Here is a 21,672-nt window from a genome sequence, read left to right as displayed (position 1 = left end):
TCATAAGATGCTTCGAAAAGAATATAAAAACATCATTAGTATGTAGAATAGAGTTCAAGATGGCACGGTCTCAAACTGAATATAATAGGTAAAAATATATGAAGATTTTAAAGGACAAGTATCAAAGGATTTAGATTCCGAGAATTGAAGGATAAAAGCTCTGATGAAGATAAGAGATGAACTCATATTACTGTTTTGGATTGGAATCCCGAGATTAACTTCATAACACAATTGATTTTGAAATAAACTCTGAGATGTGATGATTGTAAAACCGCCGATCTAACTATATCGGTCATAAGATTCAAGCGACGAGGAAAGGTGAACAACTTAAAAACTAGAAGAATAGGTTAGACAAAAAGACACATATAATGATCCTCTATTTTCTAGGAGGAAACGATTCCACGGAGACACGAATTTGACTTCAAAATTATTTTACTTTCTAATGTTTCCATTAGAGAGTACAAGCATGTTGGAAGAATTGTGGATCAGGCATCATCATTCCCATTTTGTTCAGAAATCCAATAAATTTAGTTTCGTCTAATTCCTTAGTAAATAGATCAGCAACTTCATCATCAGATGGAACAAAAATGAGTTCAATATTTCCTTTTAAAACATGATCTTTAATGAAATGGTACCGAATATCGATGTGCTTGGTCATCGAGTGTTGAATTGGATTGTGAGAAATTGCAATTATGCTTTGGGAGTCACAATAGATTGGAATTTGTTGAAATCAACAACCATAGTACAGAAGCTGAGATTTCATCCAAAGAACTTGAAAAGCTTAGCTTGCAGTAGCGGTGTATTCTGCTTCAGTTGTTGAAAGAGAAATAAAGTTATATTTCTTAGATGAGCAACTAACCAATCTTCCACCCAAAAATTTACAACCTCCAGAAGTGATTTTTCTATCCAGATGAAGACCTTCATAGTTTGAGTCAGAGTATGCCTGAAGAAGGAAACATTCATTTACTTGATAACAAATTTCGAGGTTCTTTGTTCTTTTAAGATATTGGAATATTTGTTTGACAGCTAGAAGATGAGACATCTTCGGATTGACCTGAAATCTAGCACACATGCATGTAGAGAACATACTGTCCTAACGACTTGCAGTAAAGTAGATTAGCGATCCAATCATTCCCCTGTACTTCTTCTTATCAACAACATCACCTAATGGGTCCGAGAAGATCTTGTGTCCGAAACCCAATGGAACCTTTGTAGAGGCATAGGTGTCCAGTGAATACTTTTTTAGGAGTTTGGAAATGTATTTCTCATGGTGAATAAAGACTCCTTTGTTGTTTTGCTAGACTTGGAGTCCGAGGAAGAAACTTAATTCACGATTCATGCTCATTTGGAATCGACTAACCATTAACTTTGCAAAATAAACAACCACCGTTGAATCCATGGATCCAAAGATGATATCGTCAAGATAAATTTGGACTAACATGAGATGGTTTCTATTCGATCTTCGGAATAGGGTAGGATCAAGAATTCCTCTTTGAAAACCAGAACGCTTCAGAAAATCAGTGAGAGTCTCATACCTGGTGCGAGGAGCTTGCTTCATGCCATAAACTAATTTTCGAAGTTTGTAACAATAGTTTGGATACGAAAGATTTACAAAACTAGGGGCTGTTGAAGATACACTTTGGTATCGAATTCATCATTGAGAAAGCCACATTTAACGTCCATTTGGTAATGTATAAATCCTTTGTGAGCTACATAAGCGAGAAAGATTCGGATGGCTTCAAGAAGAGCAACCGGAGAAAAAGTCTTGTCGGAATTGAGTCCATCAATCTGAGTGAATACTTTGGCCACCAATCTTGCTTTTGTTTCTAAATATAACTCCGACATCATCGAGCTTGTTTCAGAAGACCCATCTTGTGTCAACAATAGGATGATCCTGAGGATGAGGGACAAGAGGCCACACTTTATTTATGTCAAATTCTATTAACTCTTCTTGCATAGCTGTAATCCAATCAGCATGTTCTAAAGCTTCCTTGATGGATTTTGGTTTAACCATTGAAATGAATACTAAGAAATAGAACTCACTTTGGATGTTTGTAGCAGAACGAGTTTGAACACCAGCATTGAGATTTCCAATGACTTGATTTTGAGGATGATCCTTTACCCATATTTGTAATATCGGAACTTCTTGTGCTGCGGATGAGCTAATATCAACAATGGGGTTGTGTTGCTCCCCATAAACAATTTGAATTTGAGGATGATGCTCACCCTGAACTTCTGAACCGGATATGTTGACGTCATCATCGTTCGGAAAGTCAAAGAAGTCAGCATTGTCTTAGTTGTTGTTCGGAATGGGATCAAATTCAATGAATTGATCTGCTGCGTCTTGAAATCCACCAAAATTTAATTCGAGGGATGGATGTCCATTCTCCTCCTCAACCTGAGAAGGTTGAAATGGATCTGAATCAAATGGAGGAAAGGACGGTGTCGGAACAGAAAAATTTGAAAAGTCGGAGTTGCAGCTGACGAGGACAGTCTTGATCGAGATTCCAAGTCAAGAGCAGTTTCTAATGGTCCAAACAGGCTTTCAAAGTCGAATTCTTAGATGACTTGAGAATTAAAAGATCTTAGAGCATCAGACTCCATGATGTGAGTTGTAACATGAGTTGGACCAGAATTCCAAACAAAATTGTCATCAACAGTGACATCAAATCTTTCTTCATGTATACAAGTTCGACGAGTTAGAACTCTATAGGCTTTGGATTTGGCTGTATATCCCACAAATATTGCTTCATCGGCTTTGGGTTGAAACTTGGTGAGTTGATCATGGTTGATTTTGATAACACATCTATAACCAAAAACATGTAAGAATGGGATACTCGGCTTGCGACCATTCATGGCTTTATACTATGTAATGTTAAGACAGTGATTAATGATGCTTTGGTTTTGAGTAAATCCGATAGTAGACATGGCTTCAGCCCAACGATAGAGAGAGAAATATTTGAAAAGTTCAGCATCGATTGAGCGGCTTCAACGAGAGTTCGGTTTCTTCTTTCAACCATACCGTTTTGTTGAGTAGTGTATGGAGCAGAGAAGTTATGGCAATTGCCTTTTTCGGAGAGGAATTTCAGAATGGTGACATTGGTGAATTCCGGGCCATTGTCATTTCAGATTCTACTAACAGGAAGTTTGAAAAGAACTTCAATTCCTTTGATAAGTTAATAAGTTCAAAGGCTATTTCAGATTTGAGCCTAAGGAAGAAGACCGAGGTGAACCTTGTGTAGTCATCAACAATCACAAGAATGTACTTTTTGTGATGCAGACTTTCTACAATGGAAGGTCCACAAAGATCAATATGAAGAAGTTCCATTGGTTTCAAAATTGACTTTTCAATGATTACACAATGACCTTTCTTATATTGCTTCCCACATTCATATGCAGCACGGAGATGATCATTTTCGAATTTTGAGTAGTTTTAGACTACTGACCATTTCACCAGAAACAAGATCATTCATGTATCGAAATTTGAGATGAGTAAGCCTCCGATGCCAGAGCCAGCTATCGTCAGGAACAAACTTTGAGAGAAAACAAAGTTGAGGCTTTCTGATGATCATGTTGATGTCTAATGGATACATGTTTTTGATGTGATCTGCATTAATTAGACATTCTTTTCAGCCTTCTGTCATAATGTAGTTATGCTTTTTGTAGAATTCAACTCTTCGGTTTGCAATAGTGAGTTAAGCTACACTAATTAGGCACGTTTGAGATCAGCTAGATACGCCACATTGGAGAAAGAGAAATTGCCATTGGTCGGGATGCCATAACCTCGAATTTGTGAATTTAAGATGTTGTCATATGTCACGTAACCAACATTAGGAGTGAGCTTTAGGTCATGCAGAAATTCTTTCAACTCAGTCATATGCATGAAACAAGCACTATCAATATACCATATTGTATCTTGTCCCGAAGCACAGAGTGCCTGCAAAATCAATGATTTTTGGAGTTTGTAGGCTCCGAGTTAGGCTTAGGGACTTTGGCATGGGCATTAGGCTTGGATTTTGACTTTTGTGCAACTGCATCTCGGAGAGATTGTTCCAAGATACTTTGGGAAAGAAGAAGAATGTCAAGGTCTTGTTAATTTATCCAAAAATCATATTCAACCAAAGGTTGTTTGGATGTTGCTTTTCTCGGACCAACAATTTTTCGACATGTTGTTGGAATCACTATGTTGACAGATGTTACAAATGTGTTTTCAACCTTTTTTCCTTTCCACTCAAGTTTTTGTTTTGAATTATTTGATGATTTCTAAACAATAGAGTTCTTCGCAACATGTTCTTTGCAAGCTACTTTCGAAGGCACATTTGGTTTCGGAAATTGTTTTGGTTTGAAAATTGTGCCATCATTTAGCAACAAACACATAAGAAATTGTCTAAGAAGAGTCAGTTTTTACAAAAGGAGTCTCAACCGTAACTTTTTTAGTACTGGAAGAATTGTTTTGAGAAACCAAACTAGAGGATTGGATGGCCTTTTAAGAATCTTAACATGCATCAAGGTGTTGTGGTTCCTAGTGACTGGATAAAAAGGTGTAAAGGATGGGCGTAGCGAAAAGTGTCTAGAAGGCCAGTTTTGTTGTAGAGATTGGAACTGTCCAGATGGTCTAATTTGTTGTTGCTGCTAATTTCCCTTGCTCAATAGTAAGGGGAACTGATATTTCCAATGTTTTTTTTAATTGTAGAAGGCACACTCATCCAATACAACTTTATGGAAATTTTGATTAGAGTTCTAAGGTATTTTAGGAACTACAAAGACAGCTGGAGTAGTAGTAGAATTAGAACCTTTTTCATCATGTGACTTGATACGAGCTTCTTCAGTAATGAAGTCATGAACAACCAACTTAGTTATCAAAGCATAAAATCAGAATATAAAGGAATAAAAAAGTTGAACCAAACGTTGCTCATCCCTTTTGGAAATGTAAGATTGGAAGGCCTTCAGGTCAACTGGTTCAGTAAGAGCAACTGATCCCACAAATTAGACATATAAGCGTAAAACTATTGAATATACTCATAATGTTCTGCTAGTGGGGCCGAATATCAAACTCTAATTGATATTGTCTTGAAAAAATGAGACTATATGTACAATCTATCCAAGTGATCCTAAACTTCCTTTGTATTGTCATACTTTGCCAATTATGTGCCAATTGAATTACATAATTGTTAATCCAAGTGATCATCATGGAGTTACCAGTCTCCCATGATTCTAGTAAGGTTGCATAATTTGTAGCCTTTTAATAAGTTGTCTTGCTTTGTGTACCTACCACATTTCCTTACATATTCTTCCCTTATAAATTTTTTTCATAAATAACTCCATTAGGCATAGTTCTTGCAATCAAGTTGATCAGTACTAATGGACTAAAGATAGTCAATTTGGGATCCATATTGACAATAAAAAGCAAAAATATTTATCTAAATCTTCTGTCTGATAAAAAAATCGCAGAGTGAATATAAAATCTCGGCAAGAGATCGACGAAAGGTTATTTTTCTGGTGGCAACATCCAAATTGTGGCACAAAAAATGACAAAAAAAAACCCAAAATCAAATGAATACCATAAATAATAGAAAACCTTGAAAAATTCAAACAAATCAAACCAAACCAAACCAAATACATAAATATCAGAAAGAGGTACCTAAAATCGTCAAAATTTTTGAATTGCAAAACGTTACAGCTTTATGTACAACTCGCCTCCAACAATCATAAATGATAGATTGAATACGGCTCTGATACCATGTAAACTAATGAAATAATGTAAACTAGTGAAAAAAAAAATATTGATAGGGTGTAATTATTGAAAATAAATAGTACAATTACAATGATAGGAAAAGGAGATCTAAATAGGAAAACTCATTATGATAAACTTAGCTAAAGGGCTAAAGGAGCTGAACTTAGGGACCAAACCAAAAAGCGGTTTAATAGATTTACAGGATGCTCATGCTTATAGAAAAAACAATAGGAATTAGGGGCAACAAATGTATTGTAATTGATCTGATAAACATATATCACACCATCATTTGAAGCATCGTCTCATCTTTCTTTGACACCATGTTATTAACACTTATCAATTGAATTACATTCAAAACCATGGGAGAAATAATTATTTGACAATTAAGGGACTACTTTATCCATCAATGCATTCAACTACTATGTCCTTGAACCTTTGACTGTCTATGTTGGCAAGTACCATAAAATTGATACATTATATTTATGTGGTGGAGATAATTATTTTCCTTTTTTGTTATTCAGATGTAGACTATAACCAACATACTTAATGAAATCCCTCTTAAGTCTACCCAACTATAAGAAAGCCTCTAGAATAATGAGGTGGCAAGGAAACAACTTAGACGCAAGCAAGTAAGGCCTTTATCGAAAGCAAAATTTACCAATTAGTAACCCTTATGAACTAGTTCCTCAAGTTTTTTTGAATTAACGAGCTTAGTCTCTACTTTCAAATTCTAAAAGGACATATAGCCTACCAATTTACTAAAAAGATGCATCGGTTATTCCTTCATCCTCATGGAACATATATAATTTTAGCATATCAAATGAATTAACCTTCCCAAAAATTATACATGCTAACTTCATATTCATGTTATTTGAAGTATATATATATATATATATATATATATATATATATATATATATATATATATATATATATATACTCATGGATTATCCTCCAATTCTTCACATTATGCGCCATTACTAGGCATGTGTTTTTTATATTTCTCAACATTTGGAAAATCACCTTTCACTACTTTAACATATGGCATGCTTCATCATCCTTCCTTCTTCACAATCACACTCTTTAGCTTTTGTGGTTTTAATATAAAGGGAATCATTTATCTATAAATCATAAGCTATCTAATTCCAACTCAAAGACTTCATAGTTATATAGCTCATAGTTATCTAGCTTTTATTTGAATATTTTAGTTTCTTTACTTTGTATAGCTCTTTTATGCAACTTGTATGTATACCCTTTGTGGTAGCAATTTTATTTTCACACCAAATTAATAGAAACCCTTTAAGATTTCTATATGGTATCAGAGTAGGATACACAATTAATATCCTGCTAATCGACCATGAAAGGCCCGACTCCTAGAAGATCTTCCTCTAGCACAAACCCATCATCAGATCCTAGATCACCCTTTTACATCCATCCTACGGACTACCCTCGATAGATCCACATCGATGATGTCCTCAACTACAACAACTATATCGACCGGTCAAGAGAGATTAAATACTTTCTCTTGGAAAAGAACAAATCAGGTTTCGTTGATGGATCCATCGTCAAAAATACAGAAAATGGCTTGAAACTCAAGGCATGGTAAGATTGTGTTGCCTTATTATGAGGATGGATGACGTTCGCAATGAAAAATGATATAAGCAATGGTGTTAAATATGTCAACATATCCTAGAAAGTTTGGGAAGATCTTGAATAATGCAGGAAACGAAAGTATACCTTGAGCTTACGAACTAAAATGGAAACTAACAATGCCGAGATAAGACAATACCATTATATCAACTTACTTCACTATGTTGAGAGCCATCCGAGACGAAATCCACATAATATCGCGAATTCCAAAGTGTACATGCGGGAAATGCACATGTAATCTTGGAAAACAACTTACCGAGTTAAGAGAAAAAGGAGTGTGTTTATGAGTTCCTTATGGGACTTGATGAGATATGTAGAAATATTAAAACCCAAATCCTAAGAACCAAAACAATGCCAAGCCATGGAACAACATATCACCTGGTTGCAAAAGACGAACAATAATGAAACATCTCGACCTCAAGAAGAACCACAACTAACGCTGCAACCTATCTGGTACAAAATAAAATTTTAGAGAAACAAAAAATCGAAAAAAAAAAATTAACACACATGAAGGTATCAAATAAAAACACCGTGGAAAGAATGGACACACCATATATGGATGCTTCAAGAAGATTTGGTTACCTAGATTGGTGGAATTCTCGGCAACAAAAGCATTCAGGGAATCAACAAAAAAAACATCCAAAACAAAATGAATGTTAAAATTCAGTCTAGCCCCATACATGGGATCGAAACCCGAAGTCGACATGTTTGGTAAGCTTAATTTTAATACCCCTTGGAACATCGATTCAGGTGCTACTGAAAACATTTCTTGCAACAATCATCTCTCTTGAATGTGAGAAACTGAAACAAAGGAACCGCAGTTAGCATACCAAATGGCGATAATGTCCCAATTGAAGGAATTGGAACTGCATTTCTTCCAAAAGACACAAAAATTGATCATGTTTTATATATTCCCAATTTTAGACATAATTTACTTTCTGTCAGTAAATTTACAAAAGATTTTAATTGTTTAATGACCTTTTTCCTAGATTATTTCCTTATAAAGGACTTACATTTGAGGAAGTTGTTTTGCACGGGGAGATGCAAGAATGGTCCATATCAATTAGAAGGAAAAGATAAAATAATTACAGCACTAGCAATAAAAGTCGAATCTAATATTGGCACAAAATGTTAGGGCATGCACCCAACAATAAACTACAATGAACTGATCCCATAGGAAAAATAGTTAGCATAGAAGATTGTGATTCTTGTATAAAAGCAAAACAAACTTGACTTACTTTTTCAGATAATTCTACAAAATGAATTGCTTGTTTTGATCTTTTACATTGTGATATTTAATGAGCATATTGAGTACCCTTTACCTTCGGGGCTCGTTATTATTTTAACAATTATTGATGATTTTGTCGATCTACATGGTTATATTTGATCAAAAATAAATCAGAAAAAAATCAATAGTTTGATAGTTTTTTTGTAAAATGGTAAACACACAATTTGGAAAAGGAGTTAAGAAAATTTGAACTGATAACGGAGGTGAGTTTGCTTCGAATCAAATGGTAAAATACTACGAATACACACAACCCTATAGAATGGGGTTGTTGAGAGAAAACATTGGCATCTATTGGAAGTAGCAAGAACCTTGCGTTTTGAATAAAATCTACCCATAAAAGATTTGGGGAGAATACATGTTAATAGCCACCTACGTCATCAATAAACTACCATCCAAAGTCATAAAGAAGAAAACACCTTATCAACTTTTGTTTGATCAAAATCCACATTATGATCATACGAGAGTCTTTGGTTATTTGGTATATGCAAAAGAAAACAAAACATGAAAGGATAAATTTGAAGAGAGGGAAATCGCTTGCATTTTCCTAGGCTACCTATGGGAAAAAAGGGTTCTCAAGTTTAGGATTTAAAGGAGAAAAAGATAAGTGTTTCAACAGATTTAAAGTTCATAGAATGTCAATATCCTTTTCACACCACCCAAGATAAACAACCTTCTATCCTTGGCATCGAGAATGATTTATCCAGCCTCGTTTCTTCGCCAATATTTCCAAACTGTAACACCCAATTCTGGATTATTTTATGATTTAAGGCCCGTGGGCCTTAATCCGAGTATGAGAAGGTTTTGAGGCATTAAAGAGAAAGTTTATGCCGTTTTGGGATGTAGGAGAGGTAGGTTGTGTGATAAAAGAGTTTGGTTTGTGCTTTAGAACCCAAATGTATTGTTAAGGCGCTGGTTCGGGCTTTTCATGAATTTTGGATTTGAGTTCGAGTGGGATTCAGGAGGAATAAAGTTGATAGAAGTGTAGGGCTTCTCGTTAGCTTTCCGTGGATATAAGGATCGTCGGAAACGGACTTATAATGAAGAAGTTATGGCCTTTAGAAGTTTTGTGGTTTAGCCGAGTACGCTGGGCATAATTTAGAGTACGCTGGGCGTAATTTGGAGTACGTTGGGCGTACTGACCAAGGAGGGTCGCGAATGTTCTTCAGAGTACGCTGGGCGTTCGCTAAACATACATGAACGCTATTTTAGGGTCTTGGACCCTATTTAAGGTCCTTATCTCATAACCTAACCCTAATACCTTCAGCCTCCATCCCTCTAAACCCTAGAAATCGACCCTAAGCCTCCATTTGAATGATTCTTGAGCATTTTGGTGATTTAGTGAGTTATTGGTGCATATTGTGGAAGAAGGAGTTTCTTGAGGAAGCATTGCTTGGCTTGGAGCTTGTGGATCTAAGCCCTAATCATGTTGATCTAGCTCCAGAAAGCATAAAGTTTGAATCTTGGTGGTTTTCTCATATGGATCTAGTGGGGTGATGACTTATTATGTTTGGCCTTTGAAGAAGAAGGAGCTTGGAAAGAAAATAGCTTAAGCATCTAGCTTTTGGATCTATGATCTACTCTTGTTGGTGCATCTTCCAGAGGAATATGTATATGTGCCTTGGGCCCTTGAGTTGGGCTTGCCTCTTGGACTTGAGAGTTAGGCCTCGGTAGAGTCCATTTATTATTGGGCTTTAGTGGGCCCATTGGGTTTTGGGGTTATTTATGGACTAGTTAGTGGACTACCTTTAGACCTAGAGAATGAGGGTTGGGAGTTAGATCCTAATTTGAGATCATTGTAGATATGGCTCAGAGGTAGAGGCTGGTGCGCAACGGCGACATTTGTAGGAGCCGTTCATCATTCTAGGTGAGTCTTCTCACTATATTGTACCCGGAAGGGTATCTATGTGTGACCGAAAGGTCGGATATGTTATGAGCTGTATGCATTGTATATAATTAAGTTAACCGTTTGTATGTGGTATGTATGCTATGCTTGATATGGGCCGGAAGGCGTTATGTTATGGGCCGGAAGGCATTTATGTTATGGGTCAGAAGGCATTGTGATGTGGACCGGAAGGTCGACGCGGGTAGGACCGGAAGGTTTACCGGGTTGGGACGGAAGTCCCCTGAGACACATGCACCGGAAGGTCATGGCCTGGAAAGGCATATATGTGTAAGTAGTATTTTGGGGAACTCACTAAGCTTCGTGCTTACCGTGTTATGTGTTATGTGTTTTAGGTTCTTATCAGGATCGCGGGAAGGCGGCAGCTCGATTGTACACACCAGAGAAAAGAGTCACGAATGGGGATCCTGGATTTTGATAATGTTTTGAAAACTTTGTTGACTATTAAATGGTGTTTATTTAAAATGACACGTGTTTCATGAAATTAAAAATGAAAAATTTGTTTGAAAATTTACGGTGTTACAAGTTGGTATCAGAGCCTTGGTTTGAGGGATTCGGATACACCTTCAGGTATGTCTGGACTCAAACTAAGGATTTGAGAAAAGTTTTCAAAAGGAACGGTTTTTCTAAAAATGAGTAAGAGAATTTTAAGAGAAAGAGGAAACGAGCAGTGTGTACAATCAGCCAGCGCCCGAACGGTGATTTCCCAAAATACCCTTACGTTGTGTGTTATGAATGATATATGATATGTTATGCATGCTAGAGATTAGGCTAGGTACTTCATATTTTAGGGCTAGAGTGGTCTGATTTGTGATGACTTAGCCTAGGAGTTACTGTTATCTATGATTTGCTTTTGAGTATGTGTGGAGTATGAGTATCTAACTGGAATCCTTTTAGAGAGGGATCTGAGTAGAGGAGTAATCTAGGAGAAATAACTAGATGAGCAGTTGAGGAGCCTACTAAGAAGATAGTCGGATACCCGCGAGGGGTGGAGTTGCTTGAGCTCGGTGATATCTTTTGAGTACGAGTGTAGCAAGCGGAGTTGTAACCTAGAGTGGTGATACGTGTTGATAGAGATTATTCGATGCCTGAATGCTGCTTGCTTCGTGCTTTGTGGAACTCTCGATGATGGGAGTCAGCTACTAAGTGAATATGACGATATTCAGGAGGTAGACGGCTGGCATCATTAGGAGTTCTTCAGCAGCTGATGGCAAGGAAGTGTGAGTACCTAGGAAGAGCCTAGGGGGGTGACCGTGGTCAGATGAGTGCGCTGACAGGGTAGAGCTTTTCTCTAGGGAGCAAACACATGTAAAGGGATGGACGAATGATAAAGTTGAGTAGCTACTTAGGAAATCTGGGATGGTTCGTGTGGAAAGTATGGGTAGATGTGGCAGGTAGTATGGGCCCGTACTATTGAAAGCAGAGGACCCATACTTGATGCAGGGAGTATTCTGGAGATTTTAAGTAGCAGATTGATAAGTGATGTCATGGTTCAAGTACCATGATTGGTAGCAGATTAAGAGGTGAAGTCATGGTTCAAGTACCATGATTGGTAGTAGATTGAGAAGTGATGTCACGGTTCGAGTACCATGCTTTGTAGCGGATTGAGAAGAGATGACATGGTTCGAGCACCATGATTTATATCAGACCGAGAGGTGGCCACTTGGTTCGAGTACCATGACCGTGGTGGGTGGTTAGTGTTATCGGTTCTACCAGTTATTCCGTTATGTTTGGATATACTGAGATCAAATATGAAAGGGTATGGGGCCAGAGGGCCAATTTGAATGAATTTCGATGAACCGTACCTTGAGAGGGAAATCGAGTTAGTTCCCGAGGAATTTTTGGTGAGATTTCATTTGGAGTCGCAAGACTCAAGGATAAGTAGAGGTGGTGTTTTTTTTTTTTTTTTTTTTTTGAGGATTGCGGTATGAGATGAGCAGTCGACCGATAACAGAGATGCCACTTTCTATGACCAGGGTTGTGCTATTTTCTGTGAGGAGCAAGAGGGATATTGAGCTTCCGGTTTCAGAGTTGGAGGTAGACGCGGTGGGGTAGCAAGGGGTTGTGACCTTTTCACTAGAGTATTTGGGCAGTATGTTTGCTGCGAGGTATTCTTATCCCATGAGAGAATCATTAGTGGGACTAAGATGGATAAGAGCAAAGAGGTGCTTTATTGAGGGTGATGTATTATTTTTTTTGGCAGTTCCCGGTGGCTAAGAGGAGTATATCGGGGCGGTGGCCCCCGTGGTCTACGTTGTGTATCGACAATGAGAGTGAGGTCTATTGATTTTATGAGTATTTCCGATTTGGGAAAACGGGTCGAGGAGTCAGAGTCGAGGTGTGTGATTGTGCATCATTTTCCGGACCGAGAGTCAGATTTAATTCGAAGCAGTGAGGTACCCGACGGTGTGTCGGTTTGAGGCTTCGAGATGAATAAAGGCAGTCACGCTGGGAGGATTCTGAGATTTTTGGTCAAGGTTGAGATATGTGGAGTTTCTTGGTTTCCATCGGGAAGATCATTAAAGTGATCACGTGACACATTCCAAGAGTCAAGTGTGAGATACCTGGTGAAACAGTCTATGGAATAGATTGTTGGTATACCTCGGTGATGGTTCGAACCCTGAGTGGGGGAGAACTGGGTATTCTATTGAGAGGATCAACAATCCGTTAAAGTGCGGTTATAGGATTGGTTATGAAGATTTGCGCTGCGGACACATGAAACCTGGGTATTTTGTGAAAGAGGTGAGGTTCGATGCAAGATGATGTATGTGTATGTGCTTACGAAAGGGTGATTGAATCCACGGAGGTTGGTCGTTGGTCAGAGAATTTGTTATGGCTAGGGATATTTTTTCAGATTTGCAAATGTTGAGTTCGAGGAGATTGAGTCGATGAGTTCAGGGTGCAATAGTTGAGATTTGCAGGTATAGGTATAGATTGTGATCTATACTTCAGGAGGGGCAACTGTGGATTTGTCAACCAATTTCAAAGTCGGAATGAGTAGTTTCGCTTGGGTGGTGATCAGTAGAGGATGCAGCTTCGGAATTTAGTCAACGTGTTTTCAGTCAGTGATCTTTCCTTCGTGTTTCAATATGTGAGATGGGAATATTTTGAGGTTCCGAGTGCTTGAGTGGAAGAGGGTATCAGGGTACTGCGGGGAGCCGAAGTACTAACTGGTCAGTGAGAGAGCGTTGTGGAACTGCGGGGAGCCTTAGTTTTCACTAGCCAGAGCATGATGCAGAGGAGTTCCTAGGCTTGGGAAGCCTTATCAGTGAGTCTGTGGGAATCTGGTAGACAGGACATGGGCGAGACTAGGGTCTCCCTAATGGTCGGGAGTAGTTGTATTCTGAGTTAAGGTGTGGTTATCACATTCAGAAGGAATTGGATGTAGTGATGTACGCGGAAGTTGCGAGTCATGGGTTATGAGTTGAGAGCTTCATTGGGACGAGTGATTCCAATTTCGCGTCAAGCTAGACTCTTGAGTTTGATTTGGCTCTAGTGGTGTAATGTGAAGGCAAGATGAGATTCTGAGCTTAGAGGTGGGTTCCTTTTGAGGGGTGTTGTGTGTCATCTGATATTTTAGACCTGTGTGGGTCAGTTTGTTTGTATGGGACGGAACACGAGATGTATAAAGGTAATGAGTAGTAAATGCCAGGGGTCGAGGGTGAGACGATTTCAGTTGGGATTGTAGTATTCCCTTGGGATAAAGTGAACTTTGTGACCTGTATGTCACGATGGGACGAGATAGTTATTGTGAGAAGGAAGCCGGTAAGTCATTTTATTGGGTGTGTAGTGGGTAACCCTGGAAGGTCCAACTGTAGGGTCGGGAGTTGACCTGGTGTTTAGTGTCGGATAGAACATTTGAGAGGAACTGGGGCTTATAATTTAGGGTGCCAGAGGATCGTTCCGAGCCGGCTTGACCGCTTTCTTGTGTCTGAGGATAGAGTTTTGAGGATCATTCCTTCAGAAGAGTTATGATAGTTGTTCAGGTAGTGGGTCCTTAGTGGGATATGACCTTTCCATCCCTTTTGAGTTGTAACCGGGATCGATTAGAGAACCAGAATTGGTAGAGTATTCTTAGAGTATTTTATTCGATGAGCGATTAACATGATGATATTGCGAGGGTGGTCTGGCAGGGAGACAGACCAGTAGAGTTTTTGTAACGCCCGCAAATCCGGGCTAGTCAATTTAGAGCCAATAGGGGTCGAAAACGACTTTTTGACAAAAAGATTATTTAGAATAAATAATCTTAACCAATTTGTAGAATATGTCACAAGGTTTCCGTACATATAAAGAACGCTGAAATCCGAGTTATAACGAAGAAGTTATGACCTGTCGAAGTTTCGCGTCGGAACCGGCACGACGCCGGGAAGCGTAAATAGTAAATTTATGATATATAGAGATTTAGCCTTAGCGCTCTAAACAAAAGTCGTAGAATATGTTAAACTAAGAACATCGATAAAAAGAACGCCCAAATCTGACTTCGTATGAAGAAGTTATGATTTTTCGAAGTTTCAGATTAGCGGTGTACAGCCCGAAATTCGAATTTTAGATCGATTGATTTTTAGCCGACACAATCTAAACAAGAATCGAAGATCTCGTTATTAGTAGTGTAACGATAAAAATACAGACGAAAATGGACATCGAATAAAGAAGTTATGAGATTTTAACGGACCAATCCTGTCCTGGCCTGTTAAAAATATAACTTTAAAAATAAAGTCAAAATTAACCAACGGAGTCTAAACGAAAGTTGTAGAGTATGTCTCCACCTACGCGTGGATATAAATAACGTCAAAAACGGAGTTCGTATGAGCGAGTTACAAATTATAGTAGTATATTTACGTATTAAAATAAAGTATAAATCATGTATACGTACACATATCGACGATGCGGTTATTATAAAACTAATGTTGAGTTCTTTCGACATTAGTTTAGTACAAAGATCATTAAATCCATTTAAAATAGTATTATAGAGGGGTGTTTAGTTGTTTATATAACTAAAAGGTCATTAAGTAATTATGGAGGGTAGTTTTTGAAAATTCAATTAGTATAAATAAGAGCCTTGGGCTCTCATATTTCTTGCATCATTCTCTTGATTCAAGAGTCTTTCTCTCCTTATCCCCCGAGCATTTCGGTCCCTCGTGATTCGACTTCTCTTTCTGTAGTTTTAGTATAGTAAGGTGAGCGCTGAAGCGCTGCACGAATCTTTCTTAGAAAGATTCAGCGACGAAGTTCTGCCCCTGCAGAGCCCGACTCCTAGCTAAAATCCCCTTGAAAGTAAGTTATGTTTACCCTATTTTAAATATAGTTTATATTTAAAATTAGTATTGTTATTATAAATTTATAATAAATATTTGGGCTATTATTATGACTTATATAAGTGTCGTTATAATATCTTTTAACTACTCGCGGTACGGGGAATCTGGTTTAAAGGGCCGCATAGTGTTGTTGGATTTCAAAAGTGCTATACGCCAAAATGGTCCTGCTCCTCCGGTGTTTTATGTCTGGCCCCTGTCTGTACATAGTAGTTGGAAAGTATTGTTTAAACGCTTATATAATAATAATAATAATAATAATAATAATAATAATAATAATAAGACTAATAATTAGTCACGGTAATATTAGACTAAAATCTAGTGGTGATAATACTAGGTTTCGTCAAAGGAAATTATTTTAAAGTAAACGAAGCGCTGTCCGAGTACCGAGTCACCACCTTCTCAGGTGAGTGCATAGTTACTTTCAGCTTACACATAGATATGAAGTATTTTATATAAATTACGTGCTGTGTGTGTATATTATCTGTATACTTGCTATCTATGCTGGATGAACGTTTTATACATGTTTTCAATGATTTAAACTGTATATGTATTTTATATCTACAAAATGTGTTGGGTAAAACATGGGTAGATGTATTAGTTGCTGTGTGATAAAATGAAATAATGAGATGCCTCGTTATAGATGTTCTTGATGATCTAGTCATCTAGCGGAGTATAGATGACGACCACGGACTATTCTAGACAGTCCAGTGGAACACTAACAGGCTCGCAACCTGTAGGTGTTTATTCGAACTTTGTGTTTAACCGAACTGTGTGTTTATTCGAACTGTGTGTTTATTCGAACTGTGTGAACTGTGTGCTCACCAGATATACTCCATCCCAATGATAGTCCTTTGACTAGGTCCCTTGTGTTAGATGTTTTAGGGACGTAATGTGAGGATAACGGGAATGGGTAATTGGGTTGATTGTTTGATGTTTAAAAATAATAATTATATTATTGTGGGTTGAAAACCCTATGTGCTCACCAGGTTTCCCAACTTGACCCACTCAGTTTATTTTTATCACAGGTGTTGATATGAAGTCACAATACACTGAGAGATTTAAAGAGATGTAGATCACTAGTGTAAATAATTGTAAGTTCTGTTTATGCTTATGTTTCTGTATTAACGATGACATCCCAAACGTTTTAAAATGAAATAAATACGTTTCATCGAAAATGTTTTAATAACGTATTTACCATGTTTTTCTGGGAACAAATTCCGCAACATTTTTATAAAATGAAGTACTCTGATTTTTATAAAGCATAGACAAAATCGGTCTTTTCTGGCCGTGATTTTGGGGATGTCACAGTTTTCAAGTTCTGGAGAGGCGGATTGAGTACCGCAATGGCAGAAGGGTCTGTCCTTCTTCGGGGTCGGGAGTTCCTGTTAGGTTTAGGTGTTTTTGGAAGAGATTGTTGTATGATATGGGGTTCTTTCGATGGTTCTTCCTGAATCATTGGGTTTAACCTATGTGTTGATAAGGAGCGATTTCGAGGGTGAAATCTATTTCAAGTGGTGGAGAATTGTAACACCCTGTTCTGGATTATTTTGTGATTTAAGGCCCATGGGCCTTAATCCGAGTATGAGAAGGTTTTGAGGCATTGAAAGAGAAAGGTTATGCCCTTTTGGGATGTAGGTGGGGTAGGTTGTGTGATAAAAGAGTTCGGTTTGTGCTTTAGAGCCCAAATGTATTGTTAAGGCGTTGGTTCGGGCTTTTCATGAATTTTGGATTTGAGTTCGAGTGGGATTCAGGAGGAATAAACTTGATAGAAGTGTAGGGCTTCTCGTTAGCTTTCCGTGGATATAAGGATCGTCGGAAACAGACTTATAACAAAGAAGTTATGGCCTTCAGAAGTTTTGTGGTTTAGCCGAGTACGCTGGGTGTACTCAGTACGCTGGGCGTAATTTGGAGTACGCTGGGCGTACTGACTAGGGAGGGTCACGAATGTTCTTCAGAGTACGCTGGGCGTACCATATGGACGTTGGGCGTACGCTAAACAGACCTGAACGCTATTTTAGGGTCTTGGGCCCTATTTAAGGTCCTTATCTCATAACCTAACCCTAATACCTTCAGCCTCCATCCCTCTAAACCCTAGAAATCGACCCTAAGCCTCCATTTGAATGATTCTTGAGCATTTTGGTGATTTAGTGAGTTATTGGTGCATATTGTGGAAGAAGGAGTTTCTTGAGGAAGCATTGCTTGGCTTGGAGCTTGTGGATCTAAGCTCTAATCATGTTGATCTAGCTCCAGACTGCATAAAGTTTGAATCTTGGTGGTTTTCTCATATGGATCTAGTGGGGTGATGACTTATTATGTTTGGCCTTTGAAGAAGAAGGAGCTTGGAAAGAGAATAGCTTGAGCATCTAGCTTTTGGATCTATGATCTACTCTTGCTGGTGCATCTTCCAGAGGAATATGTATATGTGCCTTGGGCCCTTGAGTTGGGCTTGCCTCTTGGACTAGAGAGTTGGGCCTCGGTAGAGTCCATTTATTATTGGGCCTTAGTAGGCCCAATGGGTTTTGGGGTTATTTATGGACTAGTTAGTGGACTACCTTTAGACCTAGAGAATGAGGGTTGGGACTTAGATCCTAATTTGAGATCATTGTAGATATGGCTCAGAGGTAGAGGCTGGTGCGCAACGGCGACAATTGTAGGAGCCGTTCATCATTCGAGGTGAGTCTTCTCACTATACTGTACCTGGAAGGGTATCTATGTGTGACCGAAAGGTCGGATATGTTATGAGCTGTATGCATTGTATATAATTAAGTTAACCGTTTGTATATGGTATGTATGCTATGCTTGATATGGGCCGAAAGGCATTATGTTATGGGCCAGAAGGCATTTATGTTATGGGCCGGAAGGCATTGTGATGTGGACCGGAAGGTCGACGCGGGTAGGATCGGAGGGTTTACCGGGTCGGGACGGAAGTCCCCTGAGACACATGGACCGGAAGGTCATGGCTTGGAAAGGAGTATATGTGTAAGTAGTATTTTGGGGAGCTCACTAAGCTTTGTGCTTACCGTGTTATGTGTTATGTGTTTCAGGTTCTTATCAGGATCGCGGGAAGGCGGCGGATCGATTGTACACACCAGAGAAAAGAGTCACGAATGGGGATCCTAGATTTTGATAATGTTTTGAAAACTTTGTTGACTATTAAATGGTGTTTATTTAAAATGACACGTGTTTTATGAAATTAAAAATGAAAAATTTGTTTGAAAATTTACGGTGTTACACAAACCATGAACAAACTCCTACTCTAAACAAAAATAATACACAACCTGAGACAAATATGGATAAAACGTAGGACACACAAACCGAGAACCCAGGAGACATTACTAATCAAACTCCAAATAAATGTGTTGAACAACATGATTCCACATCAAACACCATTCCCACACAACACCACTGGCCAGAAAGGAGGAAAACATTTCCTTAACGATTTGGTGACTATGAACTAGAGCTTCCTCCTTCTAGAGATTATTCTCTTCCTAAAGCCCTTCAGCATCCTCGGTGGTACATCCTTTATCTAATTTTTTATTTTATAAAAAAATTCTAACAGTCACAAATCTTTCTTGATTTCTATCTCCACACACAATGAGCCCAAACACTTTTTCCACGCAACTAAAGATACAAAATCATAAGAAGCTATGAAAAACGAAATCCAGGATCTTAAAAGTAATAATACTTGGATCTTGACAGATCTCTCATTGGGAAAGAAAGCAATTGATTCTAAATGGGTTTATAAAATAAGAATTTTGAAGTTGAACATTATAAATCACATCTACTCGCAAAAGGTTTCACCCAAATCGAAGGTGTTAATTTTCATGAAACTTCCGCACATGTTGCCAAACTTGTGACAGTTTGAACAATATTAGTTGTGGTGGTACAAATAAAATGGAGCATTCATCAACTTGACGTTAACAATGCCTTTTCGCATGGTGATTTAGAGGAAGAAGTGTATATGAAAACACTAGAAGGTTATATTTAAACTAGTGATACACGTATCTACAAACTTCAAAAGTCCTTGTATGGGTTATGACAAGCATCTCGTAACTGGTATAGAAAGTTTAATGATGCTTTGTTAGGTATTGGTTTCCAACATTCAAAGTCGATCATTCTCTCTCCGTCTTCAAAACACCAACCGCTTTTGTGGCTACATTTATTTATGTTGATGATGTCATCCTCCTTGGCAATGACATCGACCATATTACTAAAATTAAATCTTATCTGAATAACCGTTTCGACATAAAATACTTTGGTGCATTGAAGTTTTTCTTGGATTTGAAGCATCTAGAACTCCAGATGGGATGGTCCTTAACCAACAAAAGTATACATTCGACAATCTCATAGATTGTGGCCTTTAAGGCTGTCGACCTAGCGCTTTTCCAATAGAGCACAACCTTCATCTCTATCAAGCAGATGACACTCCTATTACTGATGTGAGTCAATTTTAAAGACTTATTGGATGTCTTCTTTACCTACAGGTTACCGGCTACACATCACACTTTTTATCAACACCTTAAGCCAATTCGTTTCTTCTCCATGACGGCTACATTTTGATGCAACTCTTTGCATTCTTTGTTTTCTTAAATCCACCCTAGGACAAGGTATTTTTCTGCCTTTTACTAGTAAATTAACTCTCAAGGCTTTTTTGTGACTCTCATTGCCTTGGGCGTCCCTTGAAAATACGTTCTAAAATTGGATATTTTATCACATTGGGAGATGCTCCCATCTCATGGAAATTAAAGAAGCAGTCGGTTGTCTCTCGACCCCCCGTTTAATCTGAACATTGTTCCATTGCTTCTTCTATTAGTGAGATTTCGTGGTTATGTTGGCCGCTACAAGAATTTGGTGTGTCACAATTAGTTACAATATAACCCCCTATACCATGAACCTACAAATCATGTCAACGTGGATTGCTATTTTGTTGGTGTGCATATTGAATCCCAAGAAGTTAAGACATGTTTTATAAGCTCTACTGAACAAGTTGCTAAGATTTTAACTAAGACCCTTGGTGCTAAGCAGTTTCGTTATCTTCTTGGAAAGTTGTGCGTTTGTGATCTCCACGTCCTAACTTGAGGGGGAGTAAAGCAAATCGTTTAGGTACACAACATAAGCTATCTGATTCCAACTCAAAGATTTCATCGTCATCTAGTACATACTTATCTATCTTTTGTTTCAATATTTTGGTTTCCTACTTTGTCTAGATTTTTTTGTCCAACTTGCATATATATATATATATATATATATATATATATATATATATATATATATATATATATATATATATATACCCTTTATAGTAGCAGTTTTACTTTAATAACAAATTAATAGAAACCCTTTCATATTTCTATATACTATGACACTTTTTTAATTTTTGAGGAAGCTCAATCCAATGTTGGATTGCTATCATGGCCTTCTTTCATTCCTTATTTTAGAAACAACCAATCCAAATGTTGTTCATCTAAAGACCTTAAGTTTTGTCTACTCTAATGAATATTGGAAACATGAACATGTTTTAAAGGCATTTATTTTTCTTGCAATGAACACATCATTGTTTGTAATGTTTTTTTTTCTTTTTAATATTTCTAGCATCTTGATAGTTTTATCAAAAAAAAATCTTTTTACTTCAAAATAAAAACTTAAAGCGCCTTAAAAAATATTTTCATTATGTAACTAGAAAATCAAGCATCACTAATAATATATTGTAGATAAAATTGCAAAAATGGTCACTATGCTATGCATTTTTTCTGAGCTTTAGTCTAAATCTCGATTTTTTTGGCTT

The 21,672-nt window shown here is 37.7% G+C and overlaps 1 protein-coding gene and 1 long non-coding RNA gene across 2 annotated transcripts in view; one reads left to right on the top strand and one right to left on the bottom strand.

The window, feature by feature from the left end:
* LOC111886764 (GDSL esterase/lipase At1g29670-like) overlaps window positions 1–21,672 on the bottom strand; it is a 62,190-nt gene that overhangs the window by 38,404 nt on the left and 2,114 nt on the right. The gene's annotated exons all lie outside the window — the stretch shown is intronic.
* Window positions 15,528–17,121, top strand: LOC128133208 (uncharacterized). Its single transcript, XR_008231585.1, has 3 exons — window positions 15,528–15,846; window positions 16,222–16,290; window positions 16,913–17,121. It is a non-coding gene; the product is annotated as an uncharacterized LOC128133208 (long non-coding RNA).

This window comes from Lactuca sativa, chromosome 4 (genome assembly GCF_002870075.4).
Source record: "Lactuca sativa cultivar Salinas chromosome 4, Lsat_Salinas_v11, whole genome shotgun sequence".
Taxonomy (NCBI): Eukaryota; Viridiplantae; Streptophyta; class Magnoliopsida; order Asterales; family Asteraceae; genus Lactuca; species Lactuca sativa.
The sequence above is the reverse complement of the archived record's forward strand: the minus strand, read 5'-3'. Positions and strand labels throughout refer to the sequence as shown.